The sequence below is a fragment of the Miniopterus natalensis genome, chromosome 13 (genome assembly GCF_054644295.1).
Source record: "Miniopterus natalensis isolate mMinNat1 chromosome 13, mMinNat1.hap1, whole genome shotgun sequence".
Classification (NCBI taxonomy): domain Eukaryota; kingdom Metazoa; phylum Chordata; class Mammalia; order Chiroptera; family Miniopteridae; genus Miniopterus; species Miniopterus natalensis.
Genome location: NC_142093.1, coordinates 31,036,913 through 31,063,183, shown reverse-complemented (window position 1 = coordinate 31,063,183; position 26,271 = coordinate 31,036,913).

Genomic DNA, 26,271 nt, shown 5'->3' with positions numbered 1-26,271 from the left:
TGGGTCTTAGCGCACCTGGGAAAACACAGAGACTTACTAACCTAAGACGCACATCTTCTCATTCAACAATTGTTTACTGACATCCAGTGGGTATAAAGTACCATTTCCTAAAACAGTTGTCTTCAAACCTTTATCTCTTCACTCCAAAAGAATTAGTATATAACAATGTATAATGACACATATGTAGAAATCCACATATTCATTATTAGCAAAACAATGTCTCCTTAAAAATATAAATAGATGTCCCATATTGTCTAATAGCATCTAATGTCCTAATATTATTGACTATGATCTTTCCACACCTTCAGTACACACATCTCATTTTGGAGATGCTGCGCTGGGAGATACAAAATTTAATTCTCTGCAGGAACCCCACTACATGACAGCCTTCTTGAGGTTGGCGATTATGTCCTTTTTCGTTTTCTTTGTGTTACTAGTACACACAACAAAACAGGGATTCAGTGTCTGTTTGATCTAATGAATAAATGGCCTTGGCCTATGAGGAGCTGCTCTGGTAGGCTGGAATGTGATAGGTACACACATAGCTACACTGCAAGGCAGAATTACAACGCAGTAGCCACTAAGAAAAGCAGATTTGCTTCTGTCACAGATTTTTCCAAGATCTACTCTGAAACTTGGCCAAGGAGCCCATAAAATTTTCTTTTATAAATAGTTCTCATTCTTACGGGGTCCTTAGGTTATGACTACATTTCCTCTTGTATAAAAGTGCTCAATTAAGCTTTAAAAGGTCCAAATAAGCTGATTTCATACTACTTATAAATCTAATGTTGAACCCCACTGGATTTCTAGATTTCTCCAAGATCAGAAGAAAACCATCCAATTAGGAATCACATAAACCCTTCTCCCTCCCAAATGAGTTTAATTCATTATTTAAAACAGGCAGGATTCTTTGTCTCCTTTCTTCTTAAACTAATAACTTTTCCAGTCAATCTGTAGCCATGGTTGACATATCTCAGGACACATTTATCCTGCCAACATTTTGGCCACCATCTTAGTATTTTGATTTTAAGTTCTTTGGGGAAAAATTGTGTGTGTCCTTTGGTACTGTTTTGCCTGTTGGAGTTTATAAACAAGTGGACTAGCCTGGAAGGGGGATATGATCTCACTTTGGATGAGCAGGAAGTTTTCTGTACAGTGATAAAATAGTCACCACCACCTTACTTCTGCAACAAAATAATTTTGCTGACTTAGTCATTGGTTTAACCCTCAAGTATTTTTGTAATACGGAAACTCTATATTTAATATTAACACTTAAGGGTGCCTAAGTAACTCTTGGATAGTTAGTCCTCTATTAGCTGAAAATAAGTTGAAGGAATAACATTTTACTAATAAATCACTTAGCTTTATCCCTTACCTTCCAGAGCCAAGCCCATTATATGCCACATTTCCTCTTTCCCTTATTTTCTTTACGCTTGTATGATATTCATTGAGCACCTACTATGTTCAAGTCGAGATTCCATACTTCTGCCATTCATGGGAAATTGCATCTTAAAGGTGTCTGAACCCACAGGTATTGTCCAGCCAAAAAACCTTCAGATAAAGTCTCTCCCTTTGTATGGTTTGCTGAATATGACTACTGATGACAGAATTATAAAATTGTATCACCAAAATTTAGCTGAACAAGATCTGTTTATTTACTTAACAAATGTCAATATAAATTAAAAGCCTAGCACATAGTATGCTCTATATAATAACTCTCCAAGGGACGATACTGTTGTTATCTCCAGCTTAAAGGTTAGGAAACTGAGAAGAAATTAAATATCTTGCTGTAGTAGGTCACAAGGTATATGAAGGAACAGGTAAACTAAGGAGCAGAATCAGCTCTTATTTCGAAGTCGGCATAATACCAAATTCATTATTACATGAAAAACTGGTCCACTTTAAAAACCAATGTATATCTGATGGTGCATTTTAGAGTTTGCAGAATTCTCTGAAAGGGCGTTGTTTGGTATGTAATTAAAATGATAAAGGAAGGAAAGACACAAGTTTAGCAAAAAGCTCACTTTGAGTGGATAAATTTCTCTCTTTTTTTTTTTAAGTGAGAAAGGCCGGATGAAAGGCACATAAAATAACTGCTGACTGAGTGGAGCTCTTGAGCTATGGACTTGTGCTGTGAAAATTCTACTTTGTCTAGCAAACACTATCAAAAAGGAACCTTGAAAGAAGAACATTTAGTTTTCTCATTTTCTAAAAACAATAATAACAACAACAAAAAAACCCAGCTCTGATCCCATGATTTCCCTGACAATAATGAGAGTCACATATGGTCTGGAAAGGAGAGAATCAGAGCTTCCACTCTATGAATGGGCCTCTCATTCCCAGGCTCTGCATGTCAATCAATTCTAAACTCCTCCCACAGTGAAGGCAAGAATTTCATGTCAAAGCCTCTTGACACAAAGCCAAATAGAACACATGACTATAAACTCATTCAATTACTTTTCAATCACAGTTACATTCAAGAAAAAATCCAACTATGAGTCATATTAATATGACTTGGAAGAGATTGTAGTTGCTTCTAAGGGGCTATAGTTCAGTGATAGAGACCATGGGCTCTGGAGTAGAACTGATCCTTTTTACTGGCTGTGTAATATTGGGTAATTTTATGTCTCTGAGCAACTGCTCTTTCTCTTGTAAAGTAAACATATTCTTATACCATGGGATTTGAGAGAATTAAATTAGAACACAAGGTAGCACATTCTTGGCATACAGTAAATGATGAAAAAAAACCCGTGAATTTTATTATTGCATTGGTCCAGATCCTCCAAGAAACAGATGCCAAGATGGGATTCAATGTGCAAGAAATTTATTAGAGGAAACACTTGTGAAATAAAATGGGAGAGGGAGGCAGGAGAGGTTGGGAGAGCCTTCAGGATCTGAGTGGTGAGAGGGAAGGAAGGAGGATTGCGTAGAAAAATCTTAAATGCCATGCCTTTATTCCCAAGGAAAGCTTGGCAATGCCATCACGCAGTCCCTCAGCTAAGCTGGCCCATCAGAGAATCCTGACTCTCCTCAAGAGGAGCTTGCGCCTGTAATGAGGCCGGGCTCCCTTACAGGCTGGAAGCAGCACATGGGAAGCACAGACTCCCCCCGTGAGGGATCTCCAATCTAACAGCTGAGGCCTTGAGTCAGTGAGGCTCCTTGCAGTCAGAAAAGCCTGTTCTCATGGTGAACACAAGTATCAGTCAATGCAAATCCTTGCACACCATGTACTGTTTCAGAAAAGGCAAAAGGGGACCAAAAACTAGAATAACAGTACACATAGAATAGTAATACAAAGTCAGGACATCTTTTAGGTTATAGATTTTTTAAAAATATGGAAATGAGGTCACAGGAATGCAAAGGAAGCCCATTTCAAATTCTAAGATGATTCTTTTTAATTTTTATTTTAAATATGTCTTTATTGATTTCAGAGAGAGGAAGGGAGAGGGAGAGAGAGAGACAGAAACCTCAACAATGAGAGAGCCATTGATTGGCTGCCTCCTGCAGGTCCCTACTGGGAGTCAAGCCCACAACCCGGACATGTGCCCTGATGGGGAATCAAACTGTGATCTCCTGGATCCTAGGTCAATGCTCAACCACTGAGCCACACTGGCTGGGCTCTAAGATGATTCTTGCTCTGATTAAAAGCAAGTTATGGTAGCAAACAACTTTAAAAATTGCTTTTAATCAATCCTTTCCTACTTAGACATGACTTTCATGAACTAGATCTTAGGTTCCCTTACATTTATTATCTCTCATTCTTTCTTTTTTCCTCTGATTATATGGTTAAGTGGCTCTTTTTTAGCTTCCTTCTATTTTTGTACCTCTCTGAGGATATGAGAAAAGCCAGTGGTCTTCTCCAGCACCTCCAAAATGCACATACATCCATGCAAAATAAGGGGCACAATTTCAGAGGGTGTGTGGACCTTCTACTATCAGTCTATGCAAGGCTTAGCATCACTTAGAGTGCTTAAATTTATAAAGCTGTTACATGAGTTTAAGCTAGCTTACAGTTCTGAGACTACATTCTTAGGTAGATTAAGACAACCAACCACGATGATGTCTTGCTTTTTGAGTTCAATATCTTAGTATACCCCAAGGCACCATTCAACCAAGCTAAATTGAATGGAGACATCCTATGTGAATATACATTTAAATACATAAACAAAGTGCTTCTTTGGATGAGAAGTTCTTTCTTATTCCTTTGTTTCCCTAAGCGAGCAAGATGTCCAGTTTGGGATGAGGGCGGGGCACATGCTTATTTGAATTCAATTATATTTTAAAGTCCTTCATTTTAATATATTTTAGTTTAATATTACTCCACAACTCTAGGTCTAGCACTATAAATGTCCGTTACCTCGCATTTGGCTCTCTTTTCCTTAGTTAAATGTTTATGTTTCAGACCACTCATCTCCTCTTGGTAGATGAACATGTTTCCTCTTGCTTTCCTGTGTCTCATCAATACATCAACCTTTCCAGAAGAAATTATAAATTAAATGGACAAAATTGGGGGGGGGAAAGGGCAGACACTAATGAAAATCCAGCCACCACTCTGAGTTCACTTGAGCCTAGATTCTCAGGCAGACGCTGTGTGCAATTCGACATCCATCACACGCCCGGTGTGGGACCCACACAGTACCTGTGCACAAGGGGGTGACTTAATTATTTCGTGGGGAGCCAACTATTTCTCTAGCACTGATGCCTCCGGTGGCTCAGTCTCCGAGGCGCCCCCCGCCCTGCGGCCCTGACTCTTCATTTGCCTTCTGTCGGGGCTCAGAGCCAACGCTGCAGCCTGGCGGTGTTCAGGAAGAACACGGTAAACGACAGGGGTCTGGAGGAATGTATCTCCCCCAAAGCCGGTGGCCAGTTAGCGGCTTGCCACTGCCTGTCCTTCCCCGGCCCCGAACGCCGTGTTCCTGCAGCTTGGTGACAGCACCCTGCGCATTTTCCACTTTCCAGCCCAGCCCGATTATCCGCGTCCCTCTAGCTGCCTCTAAGGCTGCTGTCCCGGGTGGCCTGTGGCGGGCCGAGCTAAAGGCCTGCGTGAGTGGCCAAATGGCACCCCGAGCAGACTTAGGGAGTTATTTCACTCCCTCGCCTTGTATCCGGATGCTTCTGAAGGAGGTCGTGGGAAACACCGAGGCCGTGAGGCCAAGGCTCCCAGGCACGAGCGGCCTGGCCGAGGCCTGCGACGGTTATTAAGCTGTTGACAGCAGAGCAGCCCCACGCTCGCCACCCGCTCAGTCATTGTCTTTCATCGAGGAGCGACTTCCCCTCTCCCCCCACCCAACTTTTATGATTCATCATATTTATTTTTTGTTTCCTCAAGCAACGTCTTTTATTAGTTGCACGCCCACCGCAGAAATTTAATTTCTGCAGGAGAACAACAAAGCAGTTGGTTATTATTATTGAGACTCTGGTACAACATCGAGTGAAATAAAATCTATAAGGCATTAAAATGACAGATTAGGCAAGAGCCGTATTCATTTACAAGTGTTAGAGCATCATGCTAATGCCTCGCAAGCACAACATAAAATGAGAATCAACGCGTTCACGCTGCTTTACGGACGAGCCAGCGCTGCGAGGCCCCCAGGAGCGGGAGCCCGAGTCTGCTGGGGAGGCGCCTCCTTTCCAGCTGCTCACAGGCTCGTCCCGGGCAGGAGGCAAGGACGGGGCCTCCCCTGCTCACCAGAAGCTCCCCACGCCCGACCTCCGGCCCCCAGTCTAAACCCGGCCAACCCCGTGGGATCTGGAGCTTTCCTGCGGCCTCACTGCTTCTTAATGGGCAGGAGCACTTCATTACTAGGCCACCGCCACTTCTCCTGTCCCACCTGGAAACCAGAGGGAAAGCAAGGAGAAAGGGCCCCTGGAACCAGCAATTCAGGGTTGTTATCTCACACAATAAAGCCCCGATAATTTACGTGTACTTTAATCACTCAGGGCCTATAAACTCTTAGTTTAGACGTGATATTTATGCTTTTCTATCATTTGTTGCACTCCAAGGCAGATAAGAAGGAGAAGCTTCAAGAATGCCAGAGAATATCAAGGTGAAACTTCTAAAACATAGAGTTGTTATCCTGATAAGAGACGCGAACACGTAATAAAGTGTCTCAAATAATCTCCAAGGCCACCCCACCTGAGGGCATCTTTGTAAGAGAACAGAACAAATAAGCTCTGTTGATAATATTGACACAAGCATCCAAAAAGGATTAAATGAGCTTCATCTTTCTCTTCCTGAAAGGGAAATATATAACACACTCTATAGAAAATTCTATCAAAACAGTTAAAATGTTAAAAAAGTAAGCTTTTAGATAAGGCAGTTAAAATTTCACATATGTAGAAGAATTTATTTTTTGAAGATACTGAATTTCAAAATGTGTTGCTCATATATTTTATACATATGAATTGTATATTTGAGAAAATAAATATAAAATGTATTTATAAAAATATAGACATACAATGTGGTTTACTGTGTAATAATCCCTATGCCAGATAAACGAATAATTTTTACTAGTGAACGTTAGGATTTCAGATTGATTTAGTATTTAATTCTCAGGAGGAAACATCAGAAGTTAGAGCTTTCTTTCCTTGAACCAGAGATGGAGAATATTAAAAAGTTGGACTTCTCGGTTTCTCTAATGGGTGGCATTTAAATAATGAGACTCATTAAAGGTGCCCCATTGCAATAGCTCCTCTCAGTACAGCAGCAAACAGTGGCTACGATCTCGGGCACCATTTGTGTGCTACACTGTAAGACACTCTAAGACCTGTGTGCCACACACAATACCTAGTACATACGTAACATTTCAATCCTCTCTCCTCTGTTCAAAAAAGCATTGGGATATAAGTGAATGAGAATGGAAAGTCGACTTGCTATAATGTATAAAAATCTACAAAGATAAGTCATCGGCAGATTTTGTTATTTTTGTTATTAAAAACAAATTCCTCATGACACCTTGGTTATAGAGTTGGGGAATAAATGACAGGGAGGAAGGAGAATGTGGTCATGGCAGGAGACATGTCTCCCAGTCCTAGTAGTGTGGTCTTGGGCAACCCAGGTTCACCTGTAAGGATGGGACTATGATCGATTTCCAGCGTTAGACACCCTCACAAGGTGTTACGAGAGCTAATTAAGTACTTAAGGTGTCCGGAAGGCACCATATAATAAAAGTAAGGCGGTATTCATGTCAAATAACTGGCCATGATTTTCCACAGTCCTCACATCAAGTATCTTCTCTTATGGCCTGTGACTTCTAGAACTCCAACAAACCACCCTCGCTTTGAAGAAAAGAATGAAATCGGCAATGCCTTGCACCTGTACGTAAATGTCCTTGGAGCTAATGGTGCAAATATATCCTACATGATGGGGCAAAGAATGAACTGGCCAACAAGTCACGGATTTTAGAATGCCAACCTGACAAACACAGGCTAAGTTAAATGGCTGAAAACGTGAAAGGACATCAAATGGGAGGCACATACAGATTTCAGGCATTTGGTTGCACCTAAAGATTTAATAAAGAATCAGCCACCCCCTGAGGGGTAGAGAAGACAAACATAAAAATAAAAGACAAAGCAAAAACACACATAAATTTGAGCTCTGGCCTTCTCCCCACTGACTGGCTGCTAATTTCTTGAACTTCACCCAGGCTGTGTATCCAACAGACCACATGGTGATTGCTAAATTGCTCAATGACCACAAGCTACAACCATGAGGAAAATATTCATGAAAATTAACATCCCATTTAATACTTACCATGTTTCCAGCCAACGCTTTGTGTACCAGAAAGTCCTCGAACTGGCTCCAAAACTTTTCAATTCCTGACAAATGCGCTGGCCCCTCTCCAAGGAGCTGGGCAGCAATCTGTGCTTTATGCTGGTGCGTGGCAGAGGCAGTGTTGCTGGTGGGACAGCCAGGGGGTGGAGGGGTTCTTATCAAGGGAAGAGAAATCTGAAGGCCAGCAGTCTCAGGGACTCACCAAGGCACCAAGAGCTCTTTCCCTCAGGCGGCAGGGGGCAAGGTCTTAGCTACTTCCAATTTTTTCAAAATGAATGGCATATAATAAAAGCTGGGACTTTGAAATAGTAACAAAGCCCTAATTAATTTTGCTTTCATTCGATGAGAAAATCCATGTTTGTTTATAGAGTATAAGGGCATCCTTGGGAGTGAGATTTCTAAAATAGGACCTTTCAGGACTTTCTTAAAAGCAAAAATGAGCACATTTAGAAAAGTAAGCACAATAAAAATTCCTTGTATGAGATTATTCATATCCTTTTGCTTGTCTTTCCCACATTCCTCATAGCACATATTCTTCAATCATAACCCTGCCAATAGCTTCAGAAAACTGTCCTTATGCCATTGAAGTTACATTGGTGTGACTCATACTTACAGGTGTAGCCACTACAAGCCCACCTCCCCCTCCTATTCACACATGCTTACTTCCCTTAGAGATGCTAAGGAAACAAAGTTATTTGCATTTCTCAAATACTTTCAAAATTTCATTACACACATGTTCTCGTGAAAAAGTTGCTTTGTAGAAGGCTGAATGTATTCAAGACCTATTTAATTCAAGGCGTGATTTTCTTCGGGCTGCATTATGTTCTCTGAACTACTAGGTTTGCATAAGTGATGATTTTCAATGGCACCAACACCAAGTGTAGTGTGGGCTGGTGTCGGAAACCTCTCCACATCCTCTCTTGAGCCCTAGTCAGGGGTTCTGCACACATAGTGTATTCGCCCCACATTTTTGATGATGGTGATAATAATGGAACAACCTGTGCTGTAAGTCCTACCTATGTAGTCTAATAATGTCTATATTTGAAACAGCAAAGTCTAAGCAGTATTAAAGGTGGAATATTTTAGCCACCCACCTCCCTTTCCCCTCAGAAGAGAATATCCAGCATGACATAACTATAAGAAGACTCAACCAGAAGCAGAACTATGTTTCATTACTGTCCCTGGAATTAGCAATGTGGCTTAAATCAGCCAAGTCACACCCTCATGGGCACTCACCCAATAGACTAGGTAATTTCCAAAGTCGCTTTCATCACCAAAGTCCACGTTTAAGATAATTTTTTCATCATCTAAAGGAAAAAAATATCAGTAATGTCTAGGTCATTCCACGCCATTTGGGACACTGGTCAAAAAATAATAAGGCTTTGTTAATGTGACACCAACACTGAAAACGTTTCCTGGTGGCAAATGTACTCCTTTGCTGAGCAATATGGATCCACCTATTGAGCCATGTGAGGAGCTGAGTGAGGGAGTGGAGAGAGTATGGGCTTTTAGAAATAGAGACCTGGATTTGAAGCCTGGCTCTGTCACTTGCTGGCTGTGTCAACTTGGACACACAGTGAACCCTCTGCACCTCAGTTTGCCTGTATGTAAAGTGGGAAGAATATTCTCCATAATGCAGCAATGCAGAGCCTAGTGAGGCCTGGCACAAAGCTGTGTGCTTAATGCATGGTAGCTGAGGTAATTTATTCACAAATGCCATGCTAGCCTGCCCAGTGCACAGAGCCTCGTACTCATTGTTGTAGATGGTCCAAATAAGACATATGCCCTTGGCCTTCAGTCTGCTCCAGTGAGCTAGCAATCCAAACCCATCCACCAATCACAGGGTCTTAAAGGGACAGAAATTCACCCTGTTCCCCCACACAGCAGCTTCTCTGTGCTTTCCTTTGCTTTATAATTTCAGCAAAAGCTACCAAACAGCATTGTTTGCTATATAATTTTTTAAATATACAAAAATATTTATCATATAAAAGAGCTATGAACTTTAAACTGGAAAAAAATATGCTAAACTGAAAAAAAAATAAGCTTAAGTGCAAAGAAAAAAAATCAGTTAAGGGCACACAGCATTTAAAATAAAACTTAAATGGCAGCGTAGGAGGGCTTTTTTAAAACGTCATTTTATTTAGTAATTCCTTGAGAAAATTAATGATCCGAACTAGTAGAAATGTTAGCACTTTTTTTGACACTTCCCCATACATGCTAAGGGAATGTGCGCTGTCAAAGCTGGATGTTACGAGAACCTGCTATGAAACATAATGCACTGAATGTGTCTGCTGGAGGAAAGATGTCCCCTCCATGTCCCAGACTTGGCAGTCATGTGATGGCCTCCCTGTGGACACAGATCAGGGGCTCCAAGACGGTCTTTGAGCAGGGTGAGGGCCAGCGGGGGAAAGGGGCGCACCGGCCACCTGCAATACAATTACAGACTGCGGCCCTCCTCCCTCGGGTGAGGGGGAGATGGACAAATTGCCTGGTCTCATTTACTGGCACCCAAATCACTCTTCCCAGCCTGTGGCAGTGACTAGCTGGAATCAAGGTGGAGGGCTAAGGGTTTTGAGGAAAAAGAGTCACCGTGCCACAGTGAGAATCCTGTGGCTCTGGGCCCAGCCTGGGCCACAGAGGAGCCTGGCAAATGCTGGATCTCCAGGGCCCTGAGGATATGCTGAGACCTTGAGTACAGAAGTAAGGCCTGGAACCGCCCTGTAAACTGCAGAGTAACTCATGTGCAAAGGGACGGGAGTTTCAGTAATCATCGGGGCAATTATTATATTCTGTCTGACTAATGGTGCCCGATTTTTGTCTGATGATTTTTGGAGAATTTTTATGCTAAAATATAATAAGCTCAAGCGAGAGCCTTTTACACTGTAACGTGACTCAGAGGATGCTGTCAAACGCCATCACCGCACCGATGCGCTCATTATCTCCACATGGCATGCGGTGTAGCAGGCTGGACCATATGAAATTGCCATTTCCGCAGCTCTCATATGGTCAGGCTTCATCTGGCTCATTTACTATTGGTTGTTCTGCTAATGTCTATCGCCCATTCTGCAACACACATTTTGTGAGAGCAGCAACTTTGCTGTTTGCTGCTGTGACCCCGGAGCTTAGAGCAGCGCTCACACATAGTAGGCATTCAGAATATTTATTGAATGAATAAGTAAGTGAATTCCACTGATAATTAATGAAAATCTATTATGTGCCTGGCACTGTGCTAAGAATGAGAGATGTCATATGAAAAAGACTGTCTTAAAGAGCTTGAGTTCTCTCAGGAGAAAGAATTAAATCAGCATTTACAAACCAGCAGGTAATGGGTGCCAAGGGGGAACACAGGATGCAAGCAGAGCAAGTAGGTGGGTGGCCAGTCTGAATTTGGTTGGTAGTAGAGGAGGCAAAGAAGGGCTGAGGTGTGGTTTCCCAGCCAAAAATAAGACCTATATTGACATCTCAAGAGTAATGAGAATTAGGCGGGTGAAAAGAGAAGCAGTAATAGTTGTAAAAACATAACCAGATTTCTGATGTCAGACTTGTTCACACACGGCTTCATCAGTCACAGAAAACCAGGCATTGGCCCTCAACGCATGAAGGTCACGGAGTGAGCCAAAGCGAGCCTTTTAGCTGTTGCTATCTGGGGGGATAATCTGGACCTTCAATCTCTGCAAAACCAGAATAAGCCAAAGGCATGGGAAACAGGCAAGACGAACTGGGCAAAGAGGCAAAGAAGCGTAAAGAAGGCCAGCAGGCCTGGAGTGCCAGCCGGGAGAAAGAGCGCCTTCCTTTGGCTCCTTGCTCACCTCGCATCCGACAGGAGCCAGTGTTTGTCCTGTTGCGTGGGGTCTGCTGTCGTTACACGCAAGACTCCTCCCCACCTATTTCTGGGCGCAAGGGGGAAGTCATGATGACTACTGCCCAAGCTTGTTCATCAAATGCACTCAGGGGCAGAGTCTCGTCTCCGGATGGGGCAGTTTACAGCCGCCGTGGGTCACACAGCTGGCACTGCCGAGAGCATAAGACAGGATTGCAGACTCCCCCAACGCAAAGGGAGCACAACCTTGCAGATCTTGAGGCTACACAAAGAGCACCCTCCGGGATGTGAAACAAAGGAGAAAGTCAGGGAAGAAGGAAATGCTCTGCCATGTGCCCCCCAAGTGAAGACTGTTTCTCCCCAGACTTCAATGTCTGCCCTTCCCCGCATCCCTCCCCTCTCCGGGCAGTCAGGGGGAAAGGCCATGATCTTTGGTTTCAGATCCCCAAACTAGGCCCTCATCGTGCTCTGCCAGCCCGGCAAGGACAGGAGCTGCTGCCCCCCAGCCTCACCCCGTTTCCTCGCCCGTCCCTCCAGGAATGGCATCCAGCCGCATGAAAAGGCGGCTTCCTCACACACAGCCTCGGCCCCGACCGAGCCTCTGGGGCTGGAACGCCCCGAATCGGGGGCTTCTATTGTATGAGCGATTCAATGGGCACTTCATTTCCAGTCAAAATCCAAACTGGCTGAAGTCAGCCTGTGCGAGCTGCCTTGCTGGGAAACGGCAGCCTGCATTAAAATTACAATTACATTGTTTTGCCACGTCAGAAGCAAAGGTTAAAATCATATCTTGGCTGGACATTGTTTCTGTGATATTGGCCCTCTGCAGAGCTGTCGTGGGGATGAGCCCAGAAACGACGTGAAATATTTCTAATACAAATTTTATTTTTATGTGAAACTATTCAAATGCTGCTGTACAACATGAACTACCTGAACCAAATCAAATCCTCAGGTCAATTCCTTCTTCCGAGTGCTCCTTAGATAACAAAGTCTTGTTCTGCGAATCTGTTCAATATATTAAAGTTGATTCACTCGGACAGTGTGTAAGATATAATACATTAATCTGGGCCATTTCAATTTCTGAGGCTGGGACTATAAAACTGGTGCGCTGCATATCTAATTTTTTTTTGAATACCTGATTTATGCGTTCCTCTGATGCCGAGTGCCGATGGTAGGGTGGACGCGGCTGCCACATTAACGACGGGCTGCATCAGCACTCAAATCTTATCTTGTTAAATCAGACAAATGTAGCTCAATGAAAAGGAAGGAATAAATGTCTGGGGTGGTTGAAAGGAGTGAATTTTAATCCTGTTTGTTAGGGGAATTTCACGGTTTGCACTAGATGACTAAGGTTGGGGGAGCGCCCCCTGAGACTTTGGGTACCATGATTTATATTTATATGCAATACATATAACGTACATGGAGCACACATGTGAAAATATACACCTTGTACAAATTGACACACAGCCTTACAGCAGACACAGTTCTGCCTGATGCAGTGTCTATATTTTACAGATGCTGTAAAATCTCTATTAGATAGACAATTTATAAAAATGGGTCCCTTTTTAATATTTCCATTACAAGTATAAAAACGGCTCCTTTGTGCATAATTCTCTATATTTTTTCATCAAAAAGAAGTTACCATGAAGGCTAAATACCAGGAGGATGGAATAGCTTATCACAATCATTATAAATATAATATTTTCAGGAACTTTTGTGCCACACTAAATAATGCTACCATTCTATACACAGACAATATTAATTCTCACTGAAGGGAGATGCCCCTGTGTTTGTACAATCAACAACACCTTTAGAAATGTTCTTGGTGCCATGCAAGAAAAAAGTTTCGTCCACACATTTAGCACAAATGGCCAAGGCAATTATAATAAATGAAATATACTTTAGAAATAAATTCTTAGGAAGGACTCTGTATTCCTAAACTCCAATTTAAATCTCCTTACGTTAAAATATCCATGTATTTCAGCTTTAGAAAACAGAAAACAATTGAAATCCAAAGCAAGAAAATAAGGGAGCACTTCAGTACAGTTGCAAAAGCACACTGCCCATTAAAATGCAAGCATCACAAAATAGAACAATTACAGAAGAGGCTAAGTTGGAGCTGGAATTATTTAATTGGCTCAAAAATGAACTTGCCTGCTTAGTGACACTTTGAAGACATATTATTTGAACATAAATCACCTGTGCTTGCATTGGCTTCTCCCCTTTCTTGGTGTTTAATTATAGAAGGTATATGCATGGAAGGTGGGAGGGAAGGAAATCTTGTAAACAATAGATATTCTCACACCCCTCTCTTCCTCATGTGTGTAAGAATTCTAAAGTCTCTGTTCCCTATATCTATAACATTACCCTCAGTTACAATGATCAGAGCTATGATGTGCAACGCTAAGGAATGCAGCTTATTAGAACATATAACCAAATGGACTGGGTAAAACTTTCACATAAGTTTTAGAAACATAGGCCGTTATTGCTAGGAAGGACCTTCTAGCCAAAACTGGTCATTTTGTAGATGATGACATCTAGCCCAAGAATGGACAAAGCCTTGGCCATGCTCAAAGCCAGGACTAGACCCAAGTCATCTGAAATGCAGTCCATTGCTTCTTGATTGTACCATTCAGCCAAAGCTTCCCACGCCTCACCCAATCCCACCTCCCCAATAGTAACCTCAAGCCAGGGCCCCTCCTCTTAGACAAATCTACATTCCCCAGACTTCTCATTAGTACTAAAATTTGGATGAGATGTTTCTGAAAATGTCATGAAATCTCAGCTCACATGAGTCTTATCTTAATAATCATATATTGTGAGTCATGTTTGGGCAAGATTCAGAGAATACAAATCTGAAATTATTTAGCTTTTCATAGGATGAAATATTTTCATTATCCTCATTAGGGACTCATACCTTGGCTTTAATTTGATAAGATGTAAACAATTTCTTTAAAATAATCAATAGAAAAGTGGGTAGCAGGTAATGTCAGCAGAATGGGATCCAGGAGCATGGGTGATGGTGACACCTGGATCAGAGAGAGCACAGCGGGAGTGACTGAAACCACAGGGTGGAGCTGACATATGCTCCGGCTCTGTGCTGAGCGCCAGACGACCTCTCCTGTGCAGTGAACAGGTGACCGAGTGTGTAGAACAAATGGGAAAGCGGCTTTCAGGCTGGAAAACAGAACAGCCTGCAAGCTAGTCATGAAGTTGTTTGACTGAAGGGCTCCACCCAGACCCCTGTATTGCTGGCAACGGGAAGAGTACACCAGCTTTGCAGCTCTGCAGACTGGCAGGTCACCCCTCAAGAAGAACCTTGGACCCTGCAAAAGCTGCCTTCAGGGGACAGTTGGTGGCACAGTGGGTGGTGGTACTCCAGCTGTTTCTTTCTGAGGGGGCCCTGGAAGCCGACGACAGTTGAGGACAATGTAGACCGGCTAAGGCAGAGGAGACACCTCCACTGAGCCATTTCAGTTACAGAAGGAAGGAGAGGTCTGTAGCCTGAATTAAGGCTTCATTAGTACGTGTGGGGTGCTGCAGATGTATGAAGAGCAAATAATATGAGATCTAGGCCTCCCTGGTTGCTTGAATTTATGTCAAAGTGGCTCCATTACATGTGTGTCCCCCAGGGTCAGACTGCATTAGCTGGTTTCCTCATGACGAACTAAAGAGTCAATGGCGTGTACTTCAAAAATGTCTCCATAAAACATGGTTTTAGTGTCCGGAGAACCTGGGTTTGATTTGAGGGCGTATGCATGTGTGCACACCGCACTCGTGTGTGTGCATGTGTGTGACGAAGAGGGGGGAATGAAACATGAAATGTCTCTGAGGTCACAGAACGGTGACCTCATTGGCAGGGCTAATTTGATTGTGCAGGAACAATAGCCCTGCACTCGTCTGCCAGCCAAGTGCATGCTAATTATGCGATTTGCCCTTGATAAGACCTTGGTGGGTCATTCAGCAGTTGTGATCTGTCACTGACTTCTAATCATGTATTATCGTCTGGGTGAGTCAGAATGGGACCCTAAGCTTTCTGTCTTTACAGCAATGTGGCACTCTAATTACCTTATGCCAAGTGGATATGCAGCGACTGAATTAAGTGATCAGTGCGATTGCCTTCAAAATCTTCCCTTTCTCCTTTGTGTTGCTCCACGGCAATTTACATTTTAAGATGCCTCGAAGCTTTTGGTGTGACTGAAAATGCCACTCTAAGAAATAATTATTTTATTTTTAATTTAAGGAGGATGATATTAAATTCCAGCCATACCAGCATCGTACCTTCCTTCTGCGGCATCAAAACCAGACGCCACAATACGAGTCCCGAGAGCAAACTTGTTGGAAGGCATCATATGGGGAGCCTGGCTTTTGCTTTCGAAAAATAAACAGAATAAAGCAGGATCGGAGTGGCTTGGAGTGTGGAAGGACCCTGGAGAGAGAGAGGACTTCCTGAGACCCTTAAGTTTTTACTGTATTAATAATTTGCACTTAATAAGCAGGCCTGAACTTAAACAATATTTTCTGCTTTTAAACAGTGCTTGGGGTCCACCGGAGGGATATATAGATACTACAGAAAGCAAAAAATTAAAAGCTAGGGAATAAAATCTCACCACAAAATATTCATTAACTAGGGTAAAGATAAACTGAGCTGATCAGTATTTTAAGGTCAGTAACAAACACCTGATATATTGATTGACTTGTTCCAGGAGAGTGTGAGGGGTCAGTGTGACCCTAAGTTTAATGACACAGCTTGCATTATTTTTTGATTCTCTTAACATTTTGCTAGAGCTACGGTATAATTCTCCATTGTTGCATAGCAACTCTCAAAAACTACAAAGCAATCTGTTATGCTAAACCAGTTTTACCAACATCTGTATTTGCCTAGACAACGATCCAATGCCTTTTGCAAAGAAAATGCACTGCGACGTTTATAAAATTTGATAAGATACACTGATGTGGATGATCCTTGAAAATATGAACTCTGAAGTGCTCTTTGAAAGTTGTCATAAAACAGACCATGGGGGGGGAGGAAAAAAGCCCAAGCCCAGCCATCACCACAACAACATCACAGAGCAAAAGTTCCTGCGCTGCGAACGGGAAATAGAAAGGGATTCTCAAAGCGTTTCTGCCTTGTGTGTCAACATTGCCGCAGAATTCCTTTTTAGCAACTGAAAAATCAAAACCAAAGAGGACAATTGAGAGAAAAATTGCAAGCCTTATTTTCCCTGAATCACATGATGTGCAAGGAACATTATTTGTTGAATCCTTGGTTTGTTTGGGTGGGAGAGGGGAGAGGAAAGGGGGGTTGAGACAGTGAAAGGAATGGGGTGGAGGGAGAAGGGGGGGGAGAGAGCCCAGAGAGAAAGGAGGGAGGGAGGGAGGGAGGGAGGAAAGGAGGGAGGGAGGAAAGAGAAGAAGAGGCGAGGGAAAGAGAAACCTGGACTCAGAATATTCTTCATTCCCTGGGTGGCAAAACAAAAGAGCCCAAGAAGGGGGGGAGGAGAAAAAAAAACCTGTGGAAAGTTGACACAGTGAAGAATATGGCTAAATCTATCAAGTTTGATCAGGTCTACTATAATGAAGTGAGGCTTCATATTCCAAGCAGGGACAATGAAGACAGGAGTCAGGCTCTAGAAACGCGATGCTCACTTTGTGCCTGGAATATGCAGCAGCCAGCAGGGAGCCACCAGATAATTACACAGTATTTGTGCGGTTCCAGGAAGCTTCCTGTGCAGGTTGAATGCCCGTGCTATATTAAAAGGCAGCACAGTGAAATGTTTTTAATGAATATTTTTGTCAGAGAAAGAAAAGGCATTTGAATGATTGTGCGTGTGTGTGTGTGTGTGTGTGTGTGTGAGAGGGAGAGGGTGTGTGTTTACGCTTGCGCATGGGAAAACCAGAGGTGGGATATCACTGTCAAAATACAGGTACCTTCATTTATTTTTATTCCTTTATTTACCGTTTCAAGAGCCTGACGTTCTTTCAATAATACGGATCACAACATTCGGTTGCTGTTATTTAGGGCTAATTGTACATACAATCCCTTAACTAATATCTGCTAATGATATCTTTCGGTGAAAAAGGACATCAGACAGAGGCTTGAAACAACTTTTAAAAAAATTCCAGTGGTAAATGAAATGTTTAGACACACTGAATCAGGAAATCTAAAGAAGTAACACAGATGTTGGTTCTTGCTAGTCAGTAGCCTTTGGCAGTGGTAGCTCTAACACATAAGAATACATTATTTCAGAGCACTCTCTAATTCTCACCTAACAGATGTGAATGATCCCCTGAATTTTAAACCCCTACATTCCATTCACAATGCCCCTTTAAGTTCATTTTTCAGAGCAAGGCAAGCCACATACATGAAGAGAATTCACTGTAAGAGGTTGTGATTTTGTAAAATCCAGTCCCACTAATTCCATGCCACACATATTTCAGATGTTTTAAAATTTATTTTACGAGGAAATGTATAATTGCCTTAAATACATTTTCTAGCGTTGGTTCTACGTATGTCTAAGGGCGGCTTTTTAAAGGCTAAATGACACTCAACAGTTTGCAATACAGCTCACACAATAACTTCCTTTCCCAAATTAAATAAATTCTGCATTTCTAACTCTTTGGATCACCAAAGCATCTCACAGATATTTTCCCCTTGCATCAAACAATTTTCAATTACTCATGCACCAAGGTATTAATTTAGGCCCCAAACCTCCAGATCTTTAAAAGAGGGTATTGTGTTTCACATGGCTAAGGACCGATCGTAAACCGTTATCACTTTTAACAAGCACATTCTGATGAGGTAGCGTGGATCTTTATCTGAAGGGAGAGTTCCTGCCACACTGCCTGCCACAGAGGGTAGGGGTCAACAATTAAGAACAGTGAGAATCACAGGATTTGTTGGTTGAAAGATGGCTTTGATGAGGCAATTTTCTACCTTTTTTTTTCTCCCAAAGAGTAATTTCAAGAAGATTTCTCAGCCAAGAGGCCTGCCACTCCCTCTAGCTACTGCCTAAAATTTAAGAGCTCTGACCCTCAAAAAAAAAAAAAAAATCACTGAATTCAACAAAAGTAGAGCCTGGCCCCAGACTATTGTAAGAGAAAGCAATATCCATTCCAAATTCTCAAGGATTCATTTCAAGGTTCCTGTCATTGAAATGTTTCCTTTTGTAAACTGCATTATTAGTAATTGCAAATTTCTAAATGGAATCTGGTTTCTTTTTTCACAATGGGGGGAAAACTAAGCCACTTAATAAATATATTCAAAATGAGTATACATAAAATGCTGAAAAGGAAATTTCAGTAGGCATAGATGGCCATGCATCTTTAAGGGGAAAGAGAGGCGATTACCTTGGCACATTTAAGTCTGATTATCAATCTGTCCTAGAAGGCATTTCAATACTAAAACATAAGCAATGCTCAGGTAAGTTTCCTTCAATTGAATGATAGCTGCTTACACATAACACTCTATTGTCATGCTATAGATTAAAAACATAAATAATACACGGTGCTTTTAAATCATCTTTTCTCCTTTTAACTTTTAATAAAGATACTCGACTACTATATTAAGCAGTTTATACTCATCATAAAATGCATAAAGCCTATAGGTCAATATGATCTGGCTATCTTTTTAAAAGTTTCTATACATAAAAACTTCATTTCAATATCATCTGGCCAGAGAGATGGAAAGTGTGGGAGAGAGCACAACAGGTTTATCTCCTTGTGTTGGAGTTGCTGCAAACATACATATTTTCAATAACAGGCAGAAACAAGGGACTCAAGAGAGGCCCTCCTTCCATTTTTGTCCTATCATAATTAGTAAGTATTCTCAAATCTTGGGCCAAAATAGAGAATAATGGTATTTAAGTTTTGTTCTACACTTTCCTCGCCTCTAGTTACAATGAAAATGTAAATTTACATATGATAGAATTTTTAAAGACTCTTCTACAGAGTCTCCAATTTTAGTTTCCATTTCTGTTGTCAGTTGTCCACATAAATCTTTCTAAATGGCACATCGGGGACTAGGCTCGGAGAGAAAGGATAGAGGCAGAAGGCTTCTGCTGGCTTGGGAGAAGCTATGGTGAGGGCTTGGAGTGAAGCATCCTTTGCTTAGGACGCCTGCGGTGGTGCTTCTGAAGCTCATGGTGCCACTTCCCCGTGGGCCGCTGTGCCATGGCAGCCACCTAGAACTCAATGAGGAGTTGCCCAGTTGTGCACCATTTGCATTGGCCTTCCGCCTTCTGATTTCAGGGGTCTCCTTTGTGAAATCAAGAATAAGGTTTTCATTAATTCCCTTAGCCTGGGCACTGTTATAAAACAATCTGTAAAAATAAATGAAAAGCCAGTAATCTTTCCCATGTAGCATGTAAAATTACCGTCCCTCTACAGGTTGGTTCACCTCCACACAGAGAAATGCTGGCATATTCATAAGCAGCATCCTCATATTTAAAGGAATGTTACCCCCAAGATTAAGTGGTCTTTGGAAATGCCAACAGCTGCTCTGCGGCCCCTTTGTATGTAAAGAGCTTTGTGCCAAAGAAAAAGGTCCCTCTCTACCTTCCTGGCTGCATTTTATTCGACCGGCTCCTTTTCGCTTCGTTATAGCCAGTGAGTACAGCAAAAACGGGATTCAGAAGAGAGCCTTAAGCGTTATCATAATGTTTAGAAGAAATGGCTTCGCACCGTATAATCTATCAAAGGTGTCAGATTTACAAAATGCAGATTTTCTGTCACATTTGGGCACACTAAGCACTGTATCTTTTCGCTAAGGTGCTGACTGCTGTTTTAATGAGGCCCTTTGGTGGCTGTAAAAAACTGAAAGAAGGGGATTAGAGGGGTTACCCTAGATATTGTCTATTTGTCTTACAAATTTCACACTAACTACCAATTACATCGCCATAAACCTTTTGGCTACTTCAAGCTGTATGCCATATAATACATAAAAAATATGCTATGTTAACTTAACCTCTCCTATTTTATCCGCATAACTACAGCCACTGATGCAAGTAACATATCTAATGAAGCCAATAATGAGGTTCTTTAAAAGTAGTCTTGTTATAGGAATAATATTGAGCAGTTCAGTTAGAGGCTAAGGTCCATTATGGAAGACTTCCTACACGCTCTGGTCCCAGGTCTGGAAATACGCTGACACACTAATTCAAGCTCAAGAAGGGCATTAATCTTGCAACCTTCTACTTGTCATGCTTAATGGGACATCCTGCCTAGGTGAAATGAACCTGATGTATTCAGGTAAACATAATTTAATAAGGGAAGATAAAAAGAAATAGACTTCTGGCATGACCTTAGGGAGACAAAAATATCTGTCATTTTATTTGAGACCCTAACTCACAAGAAGAATCTGCATTGTGCTTGATACAGGGTTGCACACAGTAGGCACCCAGAAATGTGTCTTGTATTAAAGAATAAATGGAAAAATCATGGTTAAGGTTTTGAGACGTCATTGTTGTCCCCCCCCACCCCCAAATTTCCTGCAATCCGTTTTGTTGGCGGTAATGATAATGCCAGGCAGGGAAGGCAACTGTGTTCATCTTGGGGAAAAAGACATATATTAATGTGGGGTTAAGCATCTGAGTGTGAAATCAAGATCCGCAACAATGCAGCATGAGATTTAAAAAGCAGGCATGAATGTCAGTGAGTAACCATGCATTCTCTTTCGTTTGCAATCACTCTTAAGTCTAATGAGCTTCCAAAAATTGTGTCAAGGTTTCAGATAAGCTTATAAAAAGCAGCTGTTTGGAGAAAGAGGTAGTCCATCCTTCCAAATCAAGCATTGCATCAGGCACACACACACACACACACACACACACACACACACACAGTGTGTAGTGGGGCTCTAGCTCCCTCATTCCACGTCTAGACACTGGTCTCTTACTGCCTTGAGAAAGTCAAGTCTAACATGGTCCCAAAAAACACTGATTGGCCTTAATATTTAAAACAGCTAAGTAACAGCAACAATGAAGATAGTTAATATTTTGGGCAATGAGTCAATACTTCATGTCACTGAATGGAGATAGAAATTCAAAAATTTGCCAAGTTCTCTTGGATTCAAAGATAAAATGAACATGGCACGTTTGGTCAAGGTTTAAAAATTAGACAAATGGGAAATATGATTCAGAAATATTATCTAACATCACCTGAAAACTCTTTCCTCCAATCCTTCTTCCAGTCCTTTTCAGATAGGTTAAAATATGGTTTAATGGATTATTCAGATGATAATATGGTTAAACCTATTGTTGTGAATCTGAATTTATCACATTTCTATATTTAGATAGCCAGGCACTTGTAAATCTAGAGAGCTCATTTTTACGGAAAAATCGATGCATTTATCCCCAACCCGGATAATATATGCTCCTTGTGAAAATGAGTCTTTTACTTACAATTTATTTCTCACAGGGACAAAGAGAAATGTATATCAACACTCAACAAATGAGTTAAAATAAAAGTCTGAAGGGAGCCCTTACCAATAACTAGTCTGGTTGGGTAGTTTTAAGATGATAGGGTTTCCTTAGCCTTCTCCCTCAGCTGTTGGAAAACCTGCAGCATGTCCGACCTAGTCAGGCCACCCCTGCATGTCACCAGCATTTATTGCCTAGATGGGAGGGTGTTATCAATTCCACGAGGCATAATTATCCAAGATGGTAGAAAAGCTGCCCATGCTAGAGGAACCAAATTGACATGCACTGATTATCAGAATGAATGTCAAAGAATCATATCAACAGAAGACAGTCACTCTCCTGGTACAGCTGAGCAGACTGGGAAATATGCAGAAAATCAGACATTTGGAGCACCACAGCTAACTTTTTATTCATATTGTTATTTTTGTCCAAATCTCTTAAGTGTTGCATCTGCAAAGTGTGGAGAAGAGTTACTTATTCATTAAGCACTTTGCATAATCTTTATAAGGAGCACCATGGAAACCAAAAGTAATATACTACTTTGTTCTTCTCTGGTTGAACTGAAAGAAAGGACTTCCCACCCCATAGTGATTATAAGATAAAGAAATGAACACAAGGAAGGTGGTTCTTATAATTTTTTTTTTAATTTTTTTATAATCACAGCCACGGATTAGTACCTATCCATCTCTGATCCTTAAATAAGAATTGAGGACTCATAAGCTGACAGTCTTGGAAGTAGCCACAAGGCTCTTCCCAAATCTCCAAGGCAAACCCAGTAACTCTCGCTGCACAGAGGCTGCCTCTAGACAACAATCCAGTGGGAGAGCCTATTCCCGAGGGTTTTGCTTTGCTTGTCCCTGATCTTGAACTGCAGGCCCTTATTCTTGCCCTGACCTGACACATCATTCTATCTAAATAGGTGCAATGAGATGCAAAAGAAAGAAAATTTACCAGTAGTGTAGCAACATTTGGAATCTATGAGCCCAATTCCCAGAAACCTGAATTAAAATGAGACTTGGAATGAGAAAAAAAAAATTGTTGATGTTTCTAATCATTCTAATAAAGTTATCTAGCTTCTGCTGGATCATTTTTTATACCAGGAGCTGTGCTCTATTCTATATGGAATAGACTATGCTAAGCTGGATAAAAAATGTCACCTTAGGCACCTGAATTAATAGTTCAGTTATGTACTCGGTTAAGTCTTTACTATAGATCAGCATAAGTGTGCTAGACAGACAATTCTTTAGAGCTAACATTTTAAACAGGTGCCAAGGCCCCTTTGAGATCTGTGTGAATTATCCAGATTCAGGGGGGGAAAAAGTTAAATACACAGTGCTCTTTTACACCCTCCCCTTTCTTAGTTGCACTGAATAAGTAAAATTGCAGCGAAGTTGGCAAGAATAAATACTTCCTCAGTTCTTCTAAAGCTGCAATTAATGATAATGAAGCTATACCTTATATGGCAAGAAATACAGTACAAATTGGATAAGTAAGAAAAATGATCAGCCATTGTGCGCCTCCGATATAGTACATCAAGGTATCTCCACGGTGAGGCTATCTTTATTTTAAACCATTAAACAAAACAATATAAATCTGCAGGCAGGTGTTTCTCGCTGCAGAAGTATTGAGAGTTGTAATGCAAACAATCTAATTTTAGCATCTATGTAGAGTGTGAAGTAAATTTACTGATCATTGATGCATTGAGCATGGGAAGAAATAATCAGCGGGAGCTTTCGGAGAGATTATCCTATTAGAGCAGGAGGGCTCCGGCGGCTGTGGAGGAAGGAGTCGGAGGAGGTGATGGAAGCGGGCCTTTGACGAGTCGGCGGCGGGCCCAGCGTACATGTTAAGTTGTTGTTTTCTGCTCAGCTAAGCAGCAGAGAATTGATATGTTAGCAATGAAGAGCAATGACAATTAAATTGTAACTGACCTACATGTTACCGTCATTACGCGTTCTCTTTTTTACTGCTTTCCCTCTTATTTAATCACACAGTATGGGGTTTTTATTAGGCTGTAATGTTAAAATCTTCATCCATTTAGCCATAAATGTGTGACTGGATATCTATCAGGCTTCCTTGCACTACACAAACAAAGCCATTTTGCTGAATCACTGTTGACTTGTTTGTGGCCTAATTTAATGAGTGTAATAACTTACATTACTATCCAGTTAACATTTAGGAGCCCAGAAAAGACCTGCTAGCACGGAGTAAGCTACTGTAGACATTCTCTATTCATATCCCTCCCCTTTGTAGTAAATTTTATACAATAATATGCACTGCTTACAGCACACGCTCAGCTGCCATCAGCTGAGGATCACATTCTAGGAAGTTCACTCTGCTCAGCCTGACATGCTTCTCACACACAAGCACCAGGCGACGCAAGTCCCTTTTTCTGGATGCCACAGCAGCTGTATCTTAACCTCTTCAAAAAACATTAAACATGGGTTATAACCTGCAGACACAGACAGCTTACATCTTCTTCATACATTTCTTTATTTATATTTTAATCACCTTCCCTCTTCCCAGACTCAGGGGTGAAGACTAGTTACTCAAGGAGAGGGAACAAAAAAATCACTGTGAGTCCAACAAAATCAAGTTCCGGCAAATCAAATGGGTTGTCTCTATATGAATGTGATCAAGCCGCCTGCAATCTTGAATCAGGTACCATTTTATGATTTCCCTTTAAGAAAGCTCCCCACCCTCCCCTTCAGTCTACACATGCCTGTATGTTGTCTTGGTGAATGTCTCTTTAACACAAACATGCTGCAATTTATTTGTGTTTCTATTACATCCCTTTAAAAAAAAGATTTTAAAAATTCCTTGTCACCTCATCTGCCTTAGCCATTTAACGAGCATCTGAAAATTCAGTGGATCAAGTCACCAAAAAGTCTCATTATTTTCATACTAATGTTATGCAGATGACAAAAGTAAAGCTCTTCACTTGCTCAAAATAACCATTATTTTAAAAGCCACATACATATAAACACACACACACACTCATGCACGCATCACATATATGGACTTGACAATTTAGAAACAAGTACTTTCACATTGAGAGGTTTGGAGCAGATGGACTTTGTTATTTCTTTCCATTTTCAGAGCAATATCACTGCCTTGTTTGTGTCGAGATTTAAGTCTTTAATTACTACCTATTAGGAAATACCTCAGGTTGACATTACAATCTGAGAAGCCTCTAATGATACTGGGGGAAGAACATCTGAGATGGGAGAGGCATTTTTAATTTTATATCTTTCCATGAAACAAAGGCAACCTTCAGGCCTCTCATCCCAAGGGAAAATGTGTCATTCTGGACAATTGAAAAATTACTTTTGCCTTCATAAAAATGGGTCAAGTAAAAATTTTGAGTATGCTAATTAGAGCTTCTCTATCTGAAACTGTATCTTTTTTTTTTTTAAAAAAAGCATTTTATTGACAAGTTTATGTAAAATAAGCTACCAGGTCCTAGAAATTAGGGGAGAAAAGCAACAATAATATAATTTCCTTTTTCACTAATAATCTCCTACTAAATTCCAGGCACTGGAAAAAAGGACTATTAAGATAAAAGATCAAAATCCTTGTCTCATTGGGCATATATTTGGGTGGTGGGGGTGTGAATGAACAAAATAACAATTAAATAGTATATTAGAAAGTGAAAAATGTTAAGAAGAAAAATTAAATCAGGAAAGGAGGAGGAGGAGTGCCGTGGGGAAGGTTGGAATTTACGTTGGGTGGTCAAGGTAGACCACACTGAAAAGGTACATTTGAGCAAAGACTTGAAGGCGGCAATTTAGAAACATATTAATGTGCAATTTAAATATATATTATATGTAAATTGATGTGTAGCTTTCATGCATAACATGTTATATTAATTTAAAAAGTGTCCTGTTCAACTGGACTTCAGCCAAAGAAAGGTTCAAAGAGAGGCTAGCAAAAAAGTCATCTAGGCTGAGGGTAGGGTGGAGTCTGGCCACCTGGAACACCGGTCCTTAAATCCCCCTCACAATGTGCCCATTCTGAATCCATATTCTTTATTTGTCCTTGGAGTAAACCTGTCACTTGGAGAACCTGGAGGGATGGCAGCTCCCGGGCGGGCTGGCTAACGGCGCACCTGTGCTATCCTGCCCCTGCTGCTGGGAGCACGTGGCATCGACAGGGCTGCTCTGACCGCTGCGTAGCCCGTACCCCCAGGCAGGCCCTGCCCACGAAACACCCCTGACCTACGTGTTATGATGCCCGTTCAAAGCTGGGGAGAGGGGAGCCCT